Source organism: Camelus bactrianus, chromosome 29 (assembly GCF_048773025.1).
Source record: "Camelus bactrianus isolate YW-2024 breed Bactrian camel chromosome 29, ASM4877302v1, whole genome shotgun sequence".
NCBI lineage: Eukaryota > Metazoa > Chordata > Mammalia > Artiodactyla > Camelidae > Camelus > Camelus bactrianus.
In genome coordinates, this window is record NC_133567.1 from 20,556,322 (window position 1) to 20,578,251 (window position 21,930).

General features: G+C 38.6%; 1 long non-coding RNA gene across 22 annotated transcripts in view; it reads left to right on the forward strand.

The window, feature by feature from the left end:
* Positions 1-21,930, forward strand: part of LOC105066475 (uncharacterized) — a 305,515-nt gene that overhangs the window by 136,545 nt on the left and 147,040 nt on the right. For 4 of the 22 annotated variants that reach the window (XR_012503244.1, XR_012503247.1, XR_012503257.1 and 1 more), the window contains exon 5: positions 21,126-21,186. The exons of the other annotated variants lie outside the window; for them this stretch is intronic. This is a non-coding gene — a long non-coding RNA (uncharacterized LOC105066475). The remainder of the gene's footprint in view (positions 1-21,125; positions 21,187-21,930) is intronic. 22 annotated transcript variants of the gene reach the window in all.

Genomic DNA, 21,930 nt, shown 5'->3' on the forward strand with positions numbered 1-21,930 from the left:
GCTGACAATCCCTATTTCCAAAGGAAGTGATTTCTATTTGAGAACACTTTGAGGGGTCTCCAACTGGCATCTCATAACTCAAAACCAGCTTTGTATGTGTTACCCCAGAGCTGCCAAAGAAGAAGACAAGCTGATACTCTTTATGGCAACATAGAAAAGACTACGTCAAATGTACAGCTGTCTAACTGCTTCCCCAAGGCACAGTGGAAGCTGCACATTTTATTTCTAACAGCATGTCCTGAGGCCAAAAACAAACTGCTCACCTTCATTGCAAACATTGACAGAGGTATGATCCAATGTGGGATTAATTGAAAAAAATGTTTGCTTACTAGAAAACAATATTACTCATAGGGATGCAGGTGATACTATTAAGAATGGTATTTTGCAGCACTAATGTTTGGCAACACCTGTGTTTCTACCCTAATTGTATGTAGCCCTCAAATTGCCAAACGCTACTCAATCCCTTGTGAAAAGAGGAGAGGAATGGTGATACTTTTTTGAAAATTTGAGTATCTTATAATTCTACTTACTTCTCCTTTACAGTTATCTGAGCCTGGTCCCATAGGGCTGAGAATGCTAATAATGAGCAGAAATATGTCCTTTATTAGTAACATGTTATGTCAACCCTAGCTCCTATGCTGTAAACAAGTGTGGACTAAGGAGGGAGAGTTAGTGGGAAGCAATAAAAACTGTACCAGAGAGACAGGGTGAAGTAGTACTTTCAAAATTTTCATAGCCCAAATTTTTTATGGACCAGAATTTCCATAGACCAAGTTCAGTTGGTTTTTCCAAATCCAGTCTTTTCCTAGGGGTGCTGAGATTCTCAGAGAAGGCAGTAGGTGGGGTGGGGCGTGGTGCAGCTCTGTGAGATAACAGAATTTTAAATTTAAGAAAATCTATCTAAGGTGATATGGGAGGAGAAATGGAATGTGCTAGTAAATTGGCTTCAGAAGCCACAGAGACACAGAGCCATTGGACCATTGATGCTTCAGGATTCTGAGGGTCAAAGAAGATAGAGAAGCTGTGGGTATCTGAGAAGCATAGAAAGTTGGGATCAAGTAAGTGACATGTCTTTCCCATGGGAGACATTCAAATAGTTTTAAAAATTTAGTGCAATAGTATCGAAGTGTACAAAGCTTTTCTAAAAATTGCCATTTGGTGGGGCAAGGGCTTTGATCAGTTGTCTCACCAGCACCCCTTTGGTGCTGGCCCAGAGGCAGCTGTACTAAATTAAAGCATGTGTGGAAGGCCTAGCAGTCCATCCTGCAGGCTGTTGAGTTCCATTGTCCCTTTGGAGATTTGAAAATCTTTAATTCCCACTGCTGTCACCATTCTGTGTGGAGGACTCAAGGTCACTTTTGTTTCCCCCGATCACTCTGTAATGCTTTGTTCTAAGTGTGGTTCGCTTTGGTACAGGGGTACAGGACAGACAGATAGGGACATAAACGATATGCAAACATACAGAGAAACAACATTTTCACTTATGAACAACAGCCGTCGGAAGTGATGATCGGTGACTCACTGCAAAGACCACAGCTCTATTCTGTTCCACGTGACAATCCAGAGAAACAAAATTTGGGTTCTCGAACATGGAAATATTTAATATTTATTGCACACAAGCACCATGGAGAGTTTAGTAAATATATGGCAGGATATAGATGTTCATATTTCCCTATCTTTTTTTTTTTGGTTACATTAGAAGAATGCAACCATTTCTTTACTTCAGTACCTATTTGAAGTATTTGAAGATTAAATCAAAAGTGAATTTATTTTTCTTTATTCAGGCTGACTTATAAAGGCTACTACATGTTATTGTCAAAGGATATGAGAAAAGAGAAGAGTTTATTTAGAAACTGGGAAGTAGAACAGGGTTTGCCGAACAGATGAAACATAGGATGTTTCTCTGGCACAGGAAAATCCCCGCCCCCCGACCCCCCTTTTCTAATATACGTATATGGCTTGAAGACAAAAAATATATAAAGGACAGGGTTTTCAGAAAGAGTGTTCTCTGACAGATGATTGATCCCAAGAAAGTTTCCCAGAAAGGAAGGAAGCCTGGTATCTGGGGAGAGCCAGGCACAAGGACCTGAAGGGGACCAACGCAGTCATTGTTGAATTTCCTGACTTCACATAAGAACTGAGCCATGGCAAACTGTCCTATCTTCACGTGAGCAGGCACCTTCCATGGGCTGCCCCCAGCTAGCATCTGTCCTGGAAGTTTCACTTGTCAGTGGCTCATAACACTTATTTCTTCATAATTCAGGGTTCCATAGTGTTTTCACCCAGCAGAGGAGACACTTGTCCTTGCCTTGATTATCTCACTGTTGCCACCTCCCCACCCCCTGCATTAGTCTCCCACAAATCCCCAAGACATTTGTAAGTAAAAAACTGGGGGGCTTGAAAACTGTGCTTTCTAGCCACATCCCTGCACTTGGGAGACTTGAACTAAATCACCTTAAGACTTTTTCCGGTGTGGTAAATACAACCATGTTACACTTGCATTCCTTCATGCAATACTTATAATTAGGGAAGTTAAGTTATTTTCTTAGGCCAGTTTTAAGGAAAATGAAGCTCTGGCTGGTTACACAGCTTGCAGAAAGTAGAGCCATGTGAGAAATCGTATTTAGTCAACCGCAAGGCCAAGTTCCAGATCATCATTCTCTTCCTTTCCTTTTTTGCAACTTTCTTTCTTTTTATTTTATTTTTTTAACTTTTTTTTTCATTGAGTTATAGTCATTTAACAATGTTGTGTCAAATTCCAGTGTAGAGCACAATTTTTCAGTTATACATGAACTTACGTATATTTATTGTCACATTTTTTTCTCTTTGAGCTACCTCAAGGTCTTGTATATATTTCCCTGTGCTATACAGTATAATCTTGTTTATCTATTCTACATTTTGAAATCCCGGTCTGTCCCTTCCCAACCCCTGTCCCCTTGGCAACCACAAGTTTGTGTTCTGTGTCTATGAGTCTGTTTCTGTTTTGTATTTATGCTCCTTTTTTTTTAGATTCCACATATGAGCGATCTCATATGGTATTTTTCTTTCTTTTTCTGGCTTACTTCACTTAGAATGACATTCTCCAGGAACATCCATGTTGCTGCAAATGGCGTTATGTTGTCGGTTTTTGTGGCTTAATAGTATTCCATTGTATAAATATACCAGTTCTTCTTTATCCAGTCATCTGTTGACGGACATTTAGGCTGTTTCCATGTCTTGGCTATTGGAAATAGTGTTGCTATGAACATTGGGGTGCAGGTGTCATTTTGAAGGAGGGTTCCTTCTGGATATATGCCCAGGAGCAGGATTCCTGGGTCATACAGTTAGTCTATTCCTAGTCTTTTGAGGAATCTCCATACTGTTTTCCACAGTGGCTGCAGCAACCTGCATTCCCACCAGCATTGTAGGAGGGTTCCCTTTTCTCCACAGCCTCTCCAGCATTTGTCATTTGTGGACTTTTGAATGATGGTCATTCTGACTGGTGTGAGGTGATACCTCATTGTAGTTTTGATTTGCATTTCTCTGACAATTAGTGATATTGAGCATTTTTTCATGTGCCTATTGATCATTTGTATTTCTTCTTTGGAGAATTGCTTGTTCAGGTCTTCTGCCCATTTTTGGATTGGGTTGTTTGTTTTTTTCTTATTAAGTTGTATGAGCTGCTTGTATATTCTGGAGATCAAGCCTTCGTCGGTTTCATTTGCAAAAATTTTCTCCCATTCCATAGGTTGTCATTTTGTTTTACTTATGGTTTCCTTTGCTGTTCAGAAGCTTGTGAGTTTAATTAGGTCCCATTTGTTTATTCTTGCTTTTATTTCTATTGCTTGGGTAGACTGTTGTAGGAGAACATTTTTGAGATGTATGTCAGATAATGTTTTGCCTATATTTTCTTCTAGGAGGTTTATTGTATCTTTTTTTATGTTTAAGTCTTTGATCCATTTAGAGTTTATTTTTGTGTATGGTGTAAGGGAGTGTTCTAGCTTCATGGATTTACATGCTGCTGTCCAATTTTCCCAACACCATTTGCTAAAATTCTTCCTGTTTCTATAAGCAAAATATCAAGTTGGTATGCATCACCTTTACTTTTAAACAAAGGCCTTCCCCATTGCATTCTGTTTTGCCTCAGTTGACTAATAATAGGCGTGACCTTACTTCCTCAAGTGACCTTACTCTTACATCCATGAATTGGCCTCCTTGCCAGAACAAAATAGAACTATTTCAAATATTTAATAAATTTTTTCCATGCAATTGTTATGTAATTCATGGTTTACTCATGACAGGCCAGCCTATTTAATCCTGGGTGCCTTGCTGTGAATGTCTGAAGGAAGAGATGGGAAAGGTAAGACAGAGAAAGTATTCATGGCTTAGAGATTCAGAAGTCTGAGAATGGCCTTAAGTGGCTGATTTAGCTCCCTCCAAAATGGACTCTTTCTAACTCACTATCCTGTCAATTAAAGACCCAATCCCATCTGCACGGATGTAAGTGTTCTCTGTGAAAACTATTTCAGGTTATTTATTTACAGTCTACTTTAGACCTTTCTGAAGTCTATTTCGATGTCTATTTCATAAAAATCCTAGAATTCTTAATATATTTTGATATTTTATTCTTCCAGTTATATCTAACCATCCTAATATGTGGCTAAGAATCATATGGTTATTTTTTTAATCATGTCTCATGTCTCTCTTTCAATTATATGCATTGGGCAATATTGAAAACAAGAGAACCATGGTATCATCTATCATCAATACTGAAATACTCATTTAAAAATACCTATCTTAGTTCACAATCAATAAACCAGCAAGAGATAAGTTGAAAGAGATAGTTTCTTCAAAAGTTTGTAAGCATTGCATGTTAAGGATAACACACTGGTTTTGTTTTCTATTGTCTGTGTGGTTTGAACTTGAATGTTAAGTGTAGCTATGAGACTAGATTGAAATGGAGCTTGATCGTGTTTGTGAGTTTGAGGGAACTTGCCTAGCAGATGATACCTTCTTGGTAGTCACATATGGTCTAAAGTTGTGAAGGGCGTCTATAGATCTTGGTACACAGTTGAATTATTTATTGTTAAGTGGTAGTTCTGGTGGTCAAATGAGGTGTCTCACAATTTGTTAATTCCAAACATACTTACTGTTGCTTTCAATACAAGTCAAGGACAGTTCATATTTTGGGGTTACTTTTTTATTTAACACTTCCCTGTTAATTTCCTGTTGTCAGTAGTGGAAAAACAAACTTAATTTTTGCTTGATAGAAAAATCTAGGGTTTCGTTTCACAACATTAAACTGTCAACGTGTCTGAAGTAGGAGAGTTTCACTGAAGAAATAACTCTTTAATCAAGAAGATGCAATCTGGCCCTTCCTTGAAACAATAGAAAAGTAAAAGTGAAACATAATTGAGTAGAATAACTTGAGCAACATATTTACATATGATTTTATCCACAAGTTAGACCAAATCATGATCAGCTCTACTGTTTAAGTGGGACAATGGTTTCTTGCAAACTGGGAAGTTATTCAGGGAAGGATAAATAGAATGGAGTTGCCTCCCCTGTGACCCTCTGCCAGTTTTTATGTTTATTCTTTCTTCTTTATACTGCCACAGTCTAACGCATCCATCCTTTTCACAGGAGTTACTCTGATATGCATTAGACATTCATACGCACATTTGAATTATGAGTCAGGTTCCGAGTTATAATAAAAACCACTTGTAAAGAATTTCTTCCTGATTTCAAATCTTTAAAACAGCCACAACAGATTAGATTATTTTTAAGGAATTTAAGTTTTGTTTTATGACTTCTTTTTAAATGTTCAAAATTTACTTTATTAGTTATTTTATAGTGTGTTCTTAATGAATACACTTTTATCAGACCAAGGGGAATGAAGCCCATCACTGAGAAGGCTCTCTAATGAGCCATAGAGAACTATATACGCATTCAACAAATGGACCATTAATTGGAAAAAGAACCAAAGTGTGAAGATATAATCCTATAGGATGGAACTTAAAACTGGGATCTGTTTTAAGGCTTTAGAATTTTTGATTTACTTGTGTGGAGGAAAAGGTGAATGAAAATTTGTTTTCCTCTCTACCTAAAATAAAGCTTTTACATTAAACCATTATTATAACCTGATTTTGAGAAAGAAATAATTTTTAAGACTTTCATTAATTTAACAAGAACGTTTATCTCCAACTAATACTTTTTTTTAGTTATTTAAGTGGCACATTTCATAGCCCGGGTGGCTCTCCTCCCCGCTGCTGGTGCTCAGGGACCGCTTAAGAAAGATATACTGACTTTAGGAGGAACAGCGACATCTCCATTCTCCCATGGCCCTAGAGCAAACTTGGTATGTAAAAGGGCCTTCTGTCCATGAACAGGTGATTTAGCCTCCACAGGCCCAAGGGACAGGGCCAAGGCTGGGAGGAAGTGTTAAATCAGGCCATGCTGCCACCCGCCACCAGCAGCCTCCACAGGCCCTGGGAAGAGCAGCCTGGGCTGGGCCAACAGCCAGTTCTTCCCAGTCCACCAAGCTATCGTGTGACCTCACTGCCTCCCCTGGTGCTTCTGCCCCCCTAAGGGGGCTTTTGTCCCCCAGCCCCATTGGGCCTGCTGGTAGCCCTGCTCAGGGTAGCCCTCAACAAACAGATGACACCCACCCTTCCTCCCCCACCCAGCTGGGGCCCCCGCCAGTCACCCACAAGCACAACCTCTCCCTGCTTGTAAAAACAAAAGCAAAAGAAAATACTGAAAGCACAGGAGTGAAAAGAGGAGCTATTGTTATTTACTTTTGGACCACAGTCATAAACTTGGTCTGTCCTGGACTCACTGGGATACGTGGTTGTATTAGGGTTCTCTGAGGATAATTGTACATATATTATATAGAAAGAGATTTAGTATGAGGAATTAACTTATCCTAGCATGTTGGAGGTTGGCAAATCCAAAAAATCTCTAGCGCCCACGTCCCAGTTCCACTCTAGAAGCTGCTGTAAAACCAGGAAAAGCTGATGTCCCAGTTTGCGGGTCTTCAGGCAGGAGAATTCTGTTACTCTGGGAGGGCGTGCCTTTTGTTTTATTTACACCTTCAGCTGATTGGATGAGGCCACTCACATTATGGAGGGCAATCTGCATTATCTAGTCTACCAACTTAAATGCTGATCTCATTCAAAACCACATTCACAGAAACCCCCAGAATAATGTATGATCAAAAATACCCAGGCACCCTGTGGCCCAGTCAAGTTGACACATAAAATTCATAATTGCAATGGCCATCCAGCTTCCTTTAATGCAGCGGGTAATTTGCTGTCTCATGTTGAGCCTCTGTCCACAGTGATTTATATGGCATTTTCTTTTACCTTTACTGGAATGAACCTACTCTCTGCTTGTTCTATACTTACTCTGAGCTTGGGTCAGAACTTCCCTGACTCCAAATGACTCCTGACATTTATTTCCCTTTCTCTTCTATGTGTTTAATTTTATGATGTCATTTTAAAATGGTGATTTACAAATGCTGACCTGTGGAGGAATGTGGCGTTGGGTTTGGTAAATGGAGGGCTGGAGGCAACAGGTGCATTGTCAGGCATCACCTTTGCTTCAGCTATGGTACCTCTGCTTTTTTTTCTGTTCCATTGGTATTTATTTTCCAGTAAGCTTTTACCTAAGGATAGGCTAGTTGGCTAAAATATATTTAAAAGTCATTACATATTTTCCTTAATGATTCTATGATTTTGTATCAGACAATGCATGAAACTACTGAAATTGTATATACTAATTTGTTTCTTCATACAGATGTATTTTTCTGACAGGAGAACACACAAATTTCTCATTTATTTATTTAACTCACAACAAATTACTCCCCATTGCTCAAATGTTATGTGTGACATCTAGTATTTTCAAAAGAGATATGATTTAGAAATTGCATACAAGGTCTTTGAGAGTATTGATAGTTTATAAGTCATTTATTTTGTTTCTATAATAAAATGATACTGAAATAATGCAAGGATTCATCAACACCAGAAAACAAAAGAGAAAATAAAGGTTTTTCAATCCACATTTAGCCATAGACTTTCCTGCCTTCTTGGTGGTGTGGCATATTTGTTACATGGAGAATTAAATATCTTCCTGCTCAACAACCTTGTCTGACACTTGACTACATATAAAAATCATTGGGTCAGATCAGTTTTAAACAGAAATGTTCTCAGTTTTCTATTGTTGCATAGCAAACATTCCCAACACTTAGTGGCTTAAGATAACAGCATTTATTATTTACCATGGTCCTTTTGGTTGACTGGGTAGTTTACTACTGTGTGCAGCGTTGGCTGCTTTTAGTTGGCAGCTTGGTCAGGCCACCTTTGTTCTCCATGTGGTACCTTGTCCTCCAGCGTATTTCCCTGTGTCCTCTGTCTTCAGGAAAATAGCCTAGCATTCCTTATGGCATGGTTGGACAGTGATAATCAAACCTCTTTACTTTGCCTTCTGTAAGCTCAGAGTTACTTGTGGGGATATTAGTACATAAAGTGAAATTTGCCATTAAAGTGTTTTGTGTTTTCCAAAATTTTATGAAATCATACTTCGCAAGGGCTAACTTGAATAATTTTCACAAGGATTTAGTGAGAAAGATGGTGAGAAGCTTAGATGATTTGACAGAATACTTCAATAGAAGTCAAGCAACTTGCCTCACTCTATGACAACTCTATTACTTGGAGCAAAATCTCTTAGTGAGATGATCAATTTACAAATCATATTCTATCAAACTGGGATCTTTTTTCTCCAATATCCTGCTGTGGACTGAATGTTTGCATCAACTGAAGTTCATACATTAAAATCCAATCCCCAAGGTGATGGTATGAGGAGGTAGGGTCTTTGGGAGATGATTAGGTCTGGGGCAGAGACTTCACGAATCATACTGGTTTCTTTTTACAAGAGATTCCAGAAATATCCCTTGACCCTTCCCCGCTGAAAGATTATAGCGTAAAGACTGCCATATGAGGAGGTGGGCTCTCACCAGACGCTGAATCTTCTAGCATCTCAATCTTGGATGCCCCAGCCTCCAGTACTGTGAGAAACAAATTTCTGTTGTGTAGAAGTTGCCAAGTCTATGGTATTTTGTTATAGCAGCTCAAACAAGCAAAGACAGATCCCTTGAAAGTGTTTTCTAGTATATTCTGACCAGGAATAAACTCTTCTTCTCCCTGTTCACTATTAACTATGTATGGGAGCATCTCCCAGCCTGGAAACCCAACACCTAAAAATGCTTATTTTATTCTCTCTATATCCTCAAATGTCATCCTTCATAAAATATCTAGTTTTTCTAGGCTGGTTAGAAAAGTAGACTTGAACTTTACCCTGTTCTCTGCTTCTCACTATTAATCTCTTTTTATCATCTTTTAATTTCTAAAGATTCTGGATGTGACTATATCAATTTAGGAGATGGGATGAAAAAGGTGAAACAAGATTTTAATTTGTATATGGGACTTTTCCCCTAGAGATTTAAAAAAAAGTCAAGGCCATGCTACTGTTCAAAGTTCAGACAGTACGTACACTCATGAATTAAAGATAACGTGGTATTTGTAGACAGGATTCAAATAGAAGAATGTTCTGATTTATTAAACTTGTCTTTCTAAGTAAGATAAAGTAGTTGAGCTAATAGATAATCCGAGCCTCTTCTTTCTGAGTCTCAGAAGGAAATAATTCTGCTATAAGAGCCTTGGGAGCGAGGGAGCTATCCAAACAGGTTCTGCTCTGATGGACAGACATTGGAAGAGGGACTGCATAATTTTGTACATTGACAGAGGCTAATTTAAATAGTGTTAATTGCTCCTCTGCGTCCAGTCATAGTGATGCCTAGGACTCAACACAGTTGCCCTGAATCTCCTCCCAGAACTGAGTGGCAGGAGGAACAACAGTTATTGGCTCTGGCTGTGTCTGTAACTGAGCAGGACCCTGTGGGGAATTCCTGGTACAGACCCCTCCCCCGTATCCTCTGCTGCAGCTCCTCTCGGAAGCACCCAGGTAATAGTATCTCATGTATATTTCCTGAGTTTGTCAGATGCTAAAAACCACCAACAGGGAGAAATTAACTACTTGATGAGCGTGTAGTCCTCAGATCTTCTGGTGCCTAAGGATTGATAATGTTGACCTCCCTGTTACCTCACTATCAATCAATCAGAGAATTGTGCCCGAGCTGATCACACACCCTGTGATGCCCCTTCCTCACCTTGCCTTTAAAAAATGCTTTGCTGAAACCCTTCAGGGAGTTTGGGGATTTTTGGGCATAAGCCACCCAGTTCTCCTTGCTTGGCACTGCAATAAACCTATCTCTGCTCTAAACTCCAACATTTGGTTTGTTTTACCCTCACTGTGAGTGGGGCAAATGAAACTTGCATTCAGAAGCGCATCCTAGCATGCCTAGGACCAGGGGTAGGGAAGCAGAGCAGAGGGCAGGTACTGGTATCACTTCTATCCATTGCTTTTTGTCAATGCTTCCTATAAATTAACATTTGCTATTAGGGGCTGCTTAAATTGTTTAATTTTCAGAGGACAAGTGAGAGTTGGCATGGGTTATAGCCCCAACCCCCAACCCCTGAAAATTGTTATTTTATTCTATGTCCTAAATGTCATTCTAATATAGAACAATGCTAATAGCTTAAATTTGTTTTTTGTATGATTCCCTTTTGACCTTCTGAGCCTTCCTTCACTAGTGTTTCTCTAGGTATCCAGGAAGCCAGGAAGAGATTGCAGGTTCTGAAATTCAAAGGGCAGGTGTATGTATCTATACTTTGCCTATTGTTAGATGAATTGTTTAAAGTTTATTTCCTTTCAAGCATGGGAGAAATCTCGTTTGGTCACCTAGATCACTGCATTTTAAATAGGGGAAATTTTGGTAAGTGGAAGAGGAGGAAAAAAAGAAGAGAGCTCCCTTCCCCAGTCCTGATGTATTGTGGGAAGGAGACAGATGAAAGAAACACAGTAGCCTGTGAAGAGGTCAAATGCAGGGGCCCCAATGTCTATTCTTCAGACTTCAGTGTAGAGTGGTACTGTGTCAGGTAAATGAGGATACCACCAAGTACAGAGGGGCAGGTCTTCTTCATGCCCTTGTTTGTGACTCTGGGAGGAAGTTAGATTTGCACCTTGCAAACTGGCCAAGGCCACGTCACCGAACACACGTGTGAGGAGAGCTTGCCGGAAAGCACTGGGGCAGCAAGCATGGCTCTTCCACTGTGGCCATCTGAGGGGTCGTCTGTGCCAGGAAGTAGTAGGATCAAAGTTAGACCTTAGAAGCATCTTTAGTATCAGTAGGTGATAAGTGGGACCTTCTGGGCCTGAATCCTGAGCAAGGGTTGACTCCTTAGAGGAGCCTGACGGTAGGTTGGTAGGGAATCTGCATTCAAGAGTTGAACATTGTTCCCCTCTGCCTGTGCTCAGAGCAAGTGAGCAGGACAACTGTCTCATCTTAAGGAGAGAAACAGCAGGAGGGACGCTATCTGCAAGACTGATCATTTTTCTCTGAGAGACTGAACATATCCTAAAGGGCTGTTTTTTGATATCAAACTAAACTTTGTTATAATTTTTTTAATGGAGGTACTGGGAATTGAACCCAGCACTTCCTACATGCTAAGCATGCACTCTACTACTGAGCTATATCCATCCCCCACTGAGACTAAATTTTAGATTAGATTATTTACTAACACAAACAATGGGGGACACAGTAGGAAGAACAGATTAGTCATAGATAAAATAATAAACTATGCTTATAAAAAAAGTTTGTTATATAAGACTTTTAGTTCTTTAGGTTACATACAGCATGAATAAAAAGTGACAACTGCTCTTTAGATGTAAATTACTGAAGTTAGCCCACAGATGTCATTTTGCAAAATTATCTGCTTTCCCTTTCAATTAAAACAAATTCTGAATAAGGTTGAGACAGTTCAAGAAAATGAATTGTCTTCTCCTTTGTTCCTTCATCTTCTACGCCCCTTCCCCGACTCCTGCCCCCACATCCCTTCAGCCTCCAGGGCATCTCCTCCCTCCATGGTTTTTAGCACTGAATGAATTGTGGGAGGCCAGGCTTTCAAGATCACAGAGCTTGGTTTGATGAAATTCCATTCAAAGAATGCCAAGTGTTGTGAGCCTACTATGCTCATATCTTTTATACTTCTTAAAACACGGGTGCAGGTGTTCACCTCTGCATTTCTGCACTTGGATCAGCAATTCCCTCTTTAAAAAAAAATGTTTTTAGGACAAGTGTTAAGAGATGTTATTGCTTGTCTGAAGTTGTAGACTCTCTTGGTGTTAAAATTTGTTTGTAGCAGCAAGAAAGTGTTGTCATTCGGATAGTCTGCATCTAAATTTTGCTTTCCCCCATTTTATGTGCCTAACTCTGTGTGGGTCTTTGCTTTTTTTTTTGCCCCTCTAGGTCATGTATTTTTGTTCTGAGGTATATATGTCCTTCATGGAATCTGTGAGTCCAGTAAAGTTGTATGCATATGCTGTATTTTTTTCTGATGAAGACTCATGTTTGTTTGTTTTTCATGAAATTTTTAAAGAGGAAAGAGACTGAACAAATTTGAGAATTCTTGTTCTCTCTTTTATGTCAGCTTTATTTATCTCATCAACTCAACATTTTCTCCTATCTCTTCACTCCCCTCTTTCTCCTTCCATGATGTGGGTAGGAGTCATATCTTTGTGAACATAGGAAAACTTTGATTTCTGATTATAAGCTAAAGGAGAAAAAATGAGAAATTTTATATATCTTTTAAAAAATAAAGTTGTTTTGTTATGTGTTTCTTGGTTTATTTGACTATAGGTCTTTAGCTATTTTAAAGCAATCCAAAAAAATCAAAACAAAACTAACAAAAAGAGCAACAAATACCCTTTGGATTCTTTTTGACTTTGAAAAGAAATGTAATAAATGAATTAGTATTTTTAGGAAATTGTTTTTCAAATGGAAACTTTTTTGAATATTAAATAACAAATTATTTTAAAAACGTTTTACTTAGAGAAGAATATGTATGTATCCTAAAATCTTACTACCCAGAATGAATCACAATGAATCTTTTAGAACAATTCTGTAAGTTATCTTTTATATTAACATATGGTTTAAAATAAATGGGATCACAATATAATTTGTGTTTTGTAATCTGTTTGTTTTTCCCATTGAATATTATGTTGTGATCATTTTTCCACAAGAAAAAGATCTAAAACCATAATTTTTAATGCTTGGGTGGCTCTTTTGTATATGTCTCTATATTTTAATTTTTAAAATTCATTAAGATATATTTCAGACATACAAAAATGTACCCAGGAAACTGTAATGGACACCCATATACCCACTAATAAACTCAAGACTTTAGACAATACCATAGAATTGGGTGCCCTGGATGTACTGAAATCTTTATATAGTTGTCTAGTTGACTACTTTAGATAAATTCCTAGAGACTGAATTCCAGCATCAAAAGCACAATGAAGTCATTGTTTTGAACACATTGTATTTATTTGTACTTATTTAGCCACTAAGTATTCAGTTCCTGTTGAGTGCTGGGGGACCATGCTTAGGCCAGGAATAGAGAGAGAGAGACAAGGAGAATACAGTCTTGAGTCAAATAATTTGTCAAATAATATGACAAGTAAAATGTAGCATGAAAAGTGATGCAATAGAAATAATACGATATAAAAGAAGCATAGGGAAGTTGACCTAACTGGATGTCATAATAGATCTGGAAGAGGGAATGATTAGATTTGAATTAGTGAAGAAATGAAGTTGAGCATGGAAAACTTTTCAAGTATAGAGCATCATTTGCAGCAAAAGACTCAGTGCCATTGAGAAATTGTCCCTGGTCAGGTCTGGCTAAATTATGGAATTCTTAGACAGAATGGCGAAGGATGAAGGCATAAAAGAAGGTGGAGTTTGAGAGTTAGAAACAGTGAGTAGTAGGTAGGACTACTGGTCACATTAAAAATTTGGCCTCAATAAAGTAGTAATTAACATAATTGAAGGCAAAAAGGGAAAACTTATACAGGGACAGACTGAGGACACTGGACAACCATGAAACTACCTGATGAGTTTTTATATGTTTTCTGCTCTATTTCTGTGTCATTACTTGTTAAGTTTTAAATATTTCCTTTTAAAAGTCAGTTTAAGAAATATTCATTCCTCTAGCAACATCTAGGATGTAGCTTGCAAACAGAAGTCTATGGTTCTCCCTTCTGTATCCCTTCCCTTCTGGCTGTGTGTGAGAGGGCATCCTCTGTGTTCATATTCACTGTACAGAGACCGGCGTGTGGTGGTGTGAAGACTGGGACTAGTGAATTTAGTAGGTCTCTTTTCACTGAAAATAAAGCATCAGTGGTCATCCCAAAGGAGTAAGTTGGCACGCAGTAGCCAGTGATTCATGGTACAGGCAGTTCACTTTCAAGTTTTATCTGATGGAATCATGTTTCTGTATAAAATGTATTGCACTTCGGTTAATGCTGTTGACCACCAGGGAAGGCAGTAAAAATTGAGAGCGTATGCCGAATAATCTCCCATAACAGTAGACTCGCGCTCTCTTCATTTGACCTTTGATTGCCTAGACTTTACGGGCTGCACTGTATTGGAACAGCGTGCAACGCCCAGGACTTTCTGAGTCTTAGCATCTGCTTGAAGCTTAATGACTCACATCACTCTTAGCAACTGTGCTTTGGACTTAAGAGCAGTAATACTGGGTCATGTGGATAACGGAAGCAGTTTTCTGCCTCTGTGGTAGTAAATGGTCTTCAGTGAACTTTGTTCAAAAACTTTTCCTTATAGAGCCATACACACTGTTTTTGACCTTGTACAGAACTCATTCTCCACTGCAAAAATGGTCATTGCTGGTTAGAGAGATAAAATTACTTAACTATCATACATGGCTGGTATATCCTGAACCATGAAAATTGAAGAAAGGGGATTTTTGAAAAATCGCTGTCTTTCCTTGCAGGGTAGAATTATTGCTTCCTCTGTTTTTATGCTTGAGAATAGCTTTTGGGGGATTTATATTACCCAAGTAATTGGCTTTCAGATTTCCTTTAGGAATTATTAAACTGCCTAATATACTAAATCGTTTAGTGTCATTTTTATATGTTTTGACTTTTAGGTATTTAGAATTCTAATGAGGGATTTAAGTTGCTCTAACTTATCCTGCAAATGAGAATAACTTCTCTAATTTTGAATTCTTAGGAGTGCTTACTTAAGAAACAAAATATTGCAATAAGCATAAAGCTTCACTTTTATGTTTTTAAAAATAATTCATTTGTAAATGCATGTATGTGTGCATATGTCTGTGTGTGTTTGTATTTAACAAAGACCGTGATAGTGACATACTTGAAATACTACAGAAAAAATAAATCAGGAGTTTGGAGGAAGCATTGAATCTAGGGGACATTTAACTCTCTGAAAAAATCTTACATTCAACTAAGCAAACAGTGAACTTGCTGAAAATGATAAAGTTAGAACTAAAGTTGCTAAATTTTAGGATCATTCTGAAGACCTAGGAGCATTGCTGGAATATTGTTCAGATATATTTTAGGAGCTGGTACTGATTACCTTCTTTATGAGGAAAATATTTAGATTTCTATGCATTTAGACCTTTCTTAAGATATATTAAAAACTGACATCAGTTGGAAACTATTCTAATTATAGAGTGCCTCTCATATGCAAAGTGTCGTAATAGATATTCCAAGTCATTCTTAATTTTTTTTTTAATTTCACAAATATATATTGAGCAGTCTCTATTGTGAGCTGCTGGAAGCTTTCAGTAGGGTAAAAACCAAATCTCTTCGAGTGATTTATTGGGAAGCCTCATCTGCCCGTCATAAACTGAGGCGATTCATAGAAAAGTAAAATAAAGCTGATTTAGAGGTAACTCAATAGCCGAAGGATGGAGTACAAAGGATCTAGACCAAGGACATGGCAATGGGAATGAAAGTAAAGAAACAGACTGAGAAATATTTTTTAAAAGTTAACTGAATATTTTTAAGTGGGATAGGTCCAAGAAAAAAATGAAAAAAGGCTCAAGAATTTTAGTTTGTATATTAAATGAACAGCAGTGAAAATGCTAGAAAGAATAAATTCCAGAAGGGTCACTAGAGGAAGATCAAGCGTTTGATTCTGAAAAATATGGAGATGACGGTAGAGCCTTCCAAGTGAAGGTGTTGATTGGCATTTGAGAGGAATATGTAGCTTAATGTCATGGCCAGGGGATCATCTAGTGGATAAAGATATAGGGTAGGAAAATGGAAGTTTTTCTCCCAAGTTCCTGTTGTTGAGATTGAAATAAATACATGATTTTTGAGTTAAACACCCTATACTCAAGAATTACTACATCATAACTATTATCACATTGTGGTAAATATCTGGGAACTCTGTAAAATGATCAAGGTTTAGTACTTTATACACACAAATGATTATGTATACAAATAATAATGTGGACTGGGCATTAATAATGAACCTTTCATCTTGATTTTCTATTTTTTTGGTACCTACTTATGTCCCTGGACAAGTATGATACATTTGTAGATAGAAGGTGAAGGTTTATCCTACCTAGATGGCAAAGTTTGTGCCCATCCCAGAGTTTAGATTAAGCACTTCCCCTTTCTGAGCTCCTTGAACTTACCTAGAAAAAATGGATCCACAAAGAAGGAAAAAATGGAATTCTATAATCCTTCTTTTACTTTTCTTGAGAGTGGAGCAGTGGAATTGTCTAAGTAGAGACTTAAGTTCTTGGAGGTTTTGGGAGGATTTGGATGGGAAGGGACAGGGAAATGAATGTTTTTATATTAATTTCTCTGGAGATAGGCAGGGAACTTACTCAAGAATAGAGAAGTGAGACCTCACTGTTCTGAGTAGTTTGTCTACCAAATAAGGAGCTGTAGCTATAAAATTCCCTGAGTCAGAAGAACTTTGAGCTGCCTCCACCATGTCTCTTGATTGAATCCTTATCTCAAGGCTGTCTCGACTTGGTTATCATGTCATCCAGACTCCACACTTAGAGCCCCATCCTCAGCCTGGTAGTGAGCTTATTGGGTTCATCATATCCCCTGGGTCTCCAGCAATGCAAGACTAAATGGCCCTAATCCCCCCTTTAACAAGATGTAGTGGTAAAGATAAATTTTAGGTAAACAGTAAGAAAAGGAAGTGGAAAAAGGGGTACTATGAAGAAGATGGATGGTCCATTGGGAGGAAGGGTGAGATTTGGAAATGAAAATTTGGCAAGAGCAATATCCAGGAGTCTTGGCAACAAGCACCAAAAAAATCTATCATCTGGGTAAAAGGATCTTTAAATGCTAAATGGACGCTTAGGAAAAAATATCCTTGTCTTAGTATGGAATTAGTATCTGGAGCAGAGTGCCAGAAGAGGAATTCAGCAACCAAGACAGAAAGACAGATATAAGAAATGGGGACATACAAACTAAAATGGTGCTTAGAAACAAAAGAGAAACCCAGTTATCAGAACTGAGGTCCTGCATGAAGGTTATTTGAAGGACAGGGAGGAGGATGCTGACTCCCAGAGAAGAAGTTAGAACTAGTTAACTACTGTTTTTTCAGCAGTGGTTTTGGAGGGATGTGGAAACTAAGAGCCAGTCTGGATCTTTAAAACTCCCAATATGATGATCTTCTTGCAAATTTTGAAGCAGCCATGAATTAGAGGCCCAAAATCTCTGTCTCCTGTATTTATGCAGAAAATGCTGCAGTAAATATCAGAAGTTTTAGAGTGAGTTAATAATGTTCGAATGAAGGAAAATTCTAATCAATGTTTAGACGGTTTCAGATAAATTTCCTCTGGCAGTCGTATATATGTGAACCCTAACCTGGGAACCCAGAGTCAGCTCTCTCTCTTTGTGAAGACACTAACCTTTTAATAAGAATGAAGGAGATTCATAGCTGCATCTTTAGTTTCTTTATGTGTCTTTTCCCCTCATTAAGTCAGCATGATGTAAAATGACAGCCTGAGACTAGAAATCTTGTCTCCAGAGAGTAGAACAGACAGTATCCACAAAGAGGTCTGTGCTGTCAAGATAATTGTGCCCTCTATGCCGATGGGTATTTGAGGAGTTAGCTGTTGGGTCAAATCATAGGAATTTATTTTAATCCTTGCCTGAAATCTGACAACTTCTGCTCCTCTACAGTCACAGTACCAGTTATAGACTTGGAGAAGAACTCAGCGTGGGAATTTTCAGAAATGATTTCAAAAATTATCTCAATAACTTAACTATTTACTTTTAGGAGAAACTTCAGAGTAATTTTCAGAAAGATTGGTGATGGCTGTGGACCTCACCCATTGTCAGAATAGGCGACTTTCACCACATATGCTTATATGCTTTCTGATTTTTAGAGAAGACTTGGGGACTGGCTACAAAGTGCCCTTTCTGGTCCAGCATGGGTAAGTGTTGTATGGGTCAGAAACAAGGAAAACCCAGAGAAGACCAAAGCTGACTAGAATTAAAAATGTATGCAGATGACGTTGACATAAAGATGGGAATAGTTTGATGGAACAGATCTGGCATACGATAGGTAAAGATGCATGTCCTGTGAATAGAAAAAAAGACTGAGGAAAAGTGGCCCTTCTCCTTCTAGTATCAATTGTCTCCAAGTCCAAAACCCCTCAACTTCCTATGGATAAAACTTACTGCCTCTTACTTCCTTAGATTACGTGTCTTTATTACTGGTATGGCGCCTACCAAATCAAGTGGTTGGGACTTTGAAAGCAAAGGATATCAGTAACCAAGCAGAATAATGCTATTGAAATGTGTTTTAAAATTTATTTACATGCTGTAAAATTTACGTTTGGCTTCCAGTTCCTTGAAGTTTGACAGAAGTCACACTCAGGGTACAGAATGATTCCCTCTCTAGTGCTGCTCCTTTGTAGTCAGACTGTCTATCCACTCCTAACCCAGGCAACTGAAATATATTTTTAGCTTTCTATAAAAGTAGAGTGTATGATCAGGCCACTCAAGATGGCTATTCTGTTGCTCTCTGTACATCCCCTGCTGGACCAGTGCCTTCTTCACCTACACCCTACTCACCTGACTGGCCTTCCTACATACTTGCCCCAGGCCCCAGCTAATGATTGTTCTAACTTTAGATCAGACTCTCCACTATGCTTATCAAAGGACTGGTGAGGGCCATGCCCCTCTGCTGGTTTCCCTGGTAACCAATAAGCCAACCTGTCATCAGTTCCTCCTATAACTGGTAACCTCCCCCTGCCCCTGGGAGCAAAGCCTGCCACCATGTCCTGCCTTCTGTCTACCACATGCAGTGGGGTGTCGCTCCAGGACCTTGCTTCAGACACATAGATCTCCCTATCCATTAAACCATCAATGTCTCTGTTGCAGACTCCAGGCTCTTTCTTCAGTCTTGAACCTGGGCAAGTACAGCCCTTGTGGGCCTAGGGGTGCAGCCTAACATACACACACACAATTTGAAACCTTTTGGAATCTGGCTCCTCTCACTCAGTATTAATGCATTTGAGATTCATCCATATTGTTGGGTGTATCAATAGCCTTTTCTTTGGATGGACCAGTTAATTCACTCACAAGTTGAAAGACATTTGGGTAGGTGGAAGGCAGAACTTGGGCTACCCTAATCTTTACTCTCTGGCATTATGCTGGTGAATGCATTGTGTTACATGGCAAAAGGGAATTATGTTTGCAGATGGAATTATGGCTACAGATTTCATGTGGAATTAAGATTGATAATCAGCTGAACTTAATTCATAGGGAGTTGACCCTGGTGCTCCAGTGTAATCACAGGCACTTAGAAGTACTAGAGGAAGGTGGAAGAGTCATCAAAGAGATGCAGTGTGAGGCCCTGGCCTGCTGTTGCTGGATTTAAAGATAGAGGAAAGGAGATATGAGCTAAAAAATGCAGTGGTCTCTAGAAACTGATAACAGTCCTCGACTGGCAACCGACAGGAAAACAGGACTCTCAGCCCTACAGCTGCAATGAACTGAATTCTCCCAACAATTTAAATGAGCAAGAACACGGATTGTCTCCTAGGACCTTCAGAAAGGAACTTCAGGCTGGTGGGGAGGGAGATAATTAATAAGTTGTGACCTTGAAGATTGCAGAGTTGCTCTGAGCACGAGTCCCTAAATTATTACATGGATGAAAGTCGTCCCAACAACACGTTTACCTTTCCAGTAATTGTGAAGTACAAAATAATCAAAATTGTTTGGATCATTTGGGGACACATTTGTTAACATCAGCTAGTGTTACCCTCGTTCGCACAATCCAATAGGAAGGGAATTCTCTTTTCTAAGGACTATCATTTTCTTATTAGGAGAAATGACTTCAAATTTGAGCAACCCCAAATGGAACGGAAGCATCCTATTTCAGAAAGGACACCATTTATGACCCCCAAACCTGTGAACCCCGGGTCAAAGAAAAAAAACCATGTTTAAGAGTTTGGTAATTGGGTGACAGAGTCCAGGGGAGGGTGTCTGTGATGGTATTTGCTTGTTGGCGTAAGGACAGGCATTAATAGTCCAAGAAATGGTCCAGAATAGGGTGTTCCAGCCGGGCGGTATTTCGTTTATGTAGCTGGATCCTCACTCACACCTATAACTGTGTGAGACGGCATGTGAGCAATGTTGATTTAGAATTACTAAATGATTACTGCAAAAACTAAAGTATTTCCATCTACTTTAGAGCACTAGGAGCTAATAGGTATTTATGTGACTCACTAACAATTTTCATAATTCTACTTTAATGCTGAAAAATATTTGCACACGTTTAAACAGAATTCCGCAGTATTTTAGAAATAACAAACCAACAATTAAAATGCAGAGAGATAATAGATTCGTGTGTTCTCTGTATGGTGGGAGATTGTTTAGATTTCGAGGTTTATTTTGTCCTACCAACAGTGTTATTAATCATCATTCCTCATTTCCTTCCACTGCTGGGATTTGGCAAGGATTTTCTTTCACCTTGAAAAACTGCAGTGGAGAGTTTCTTTGCCTTATTCCTGCAGTCTTAACATTTCCTACTGAGTAAAGGTAAATTGCTTTTTAGTCTGTATTCTGTTATAGTTTTGAAAAATGATTTTCAAATCACAGATTTGATTCCTCTCTTGGTATTGAAAGATCATAAACAAATACATTTTTATGTTATTTTTCTTTAGTAAGTTTATGATGATCTCCCCAGCAACTGGACTAATTCAATAAGCAGCAGACCATAAGGCAGTAAGTGTATACACTATTAATTTTTATTGCAAAAGTTTCTTTTATGTACTATCTGATCTAAAGAAGTTATTCACATTTTTATGGTGATATGGCAGACTTGGAAAAAAAATCTAACTCTGTAATTCTTATTGATAAAGTCTGGATATTTTTAACTCAGCAGCCCAAGGAATGATGATAATTCACATTCTGAGAACCAGCTCATTAAGTGAAAAGTCTTGTGTGAAAGGGGGAAGGCAAAGGAGGGAGATCATAGTTTAGCCACCCAATCAATAGAACACAATCGGGAAGGTTTAACCACAGGGCTGATAGCAGGGTTCACAGGAAGAACTTGGTAGATGATTTATTCTTTTCTTTGTTCACCTTCAAAGTGAGAGGTATAGGCCTGAATTAACTCAAGAAGAGTCTCTTAAAATCACTTTGATTCTGTGTTTGCACAAAATTAGAGCTGAAACAGTGGACCATTAAGACAGAATGGTCAAATTAAAACAAACAAACAAAAAATTGGAAGGAAAACAACGATATGCCTCATTTCCAGAGGGACTGGCATTCCACAGACCCTCCTCTCCAAGCCTCGCTGGCTGCGAACTTTCAAGTTGTGCTGATTGATGACTCTCCCATCCCAGCCTCACACTGATTAATCCAGTGCTCTCAATTCACATTCCCTCACCTTTGAAATAATGTATGTCCTACAGAGACTGGAAGAAGTGATGAGTCCAGGGTACACACTAGGGTGGTAATGATAGC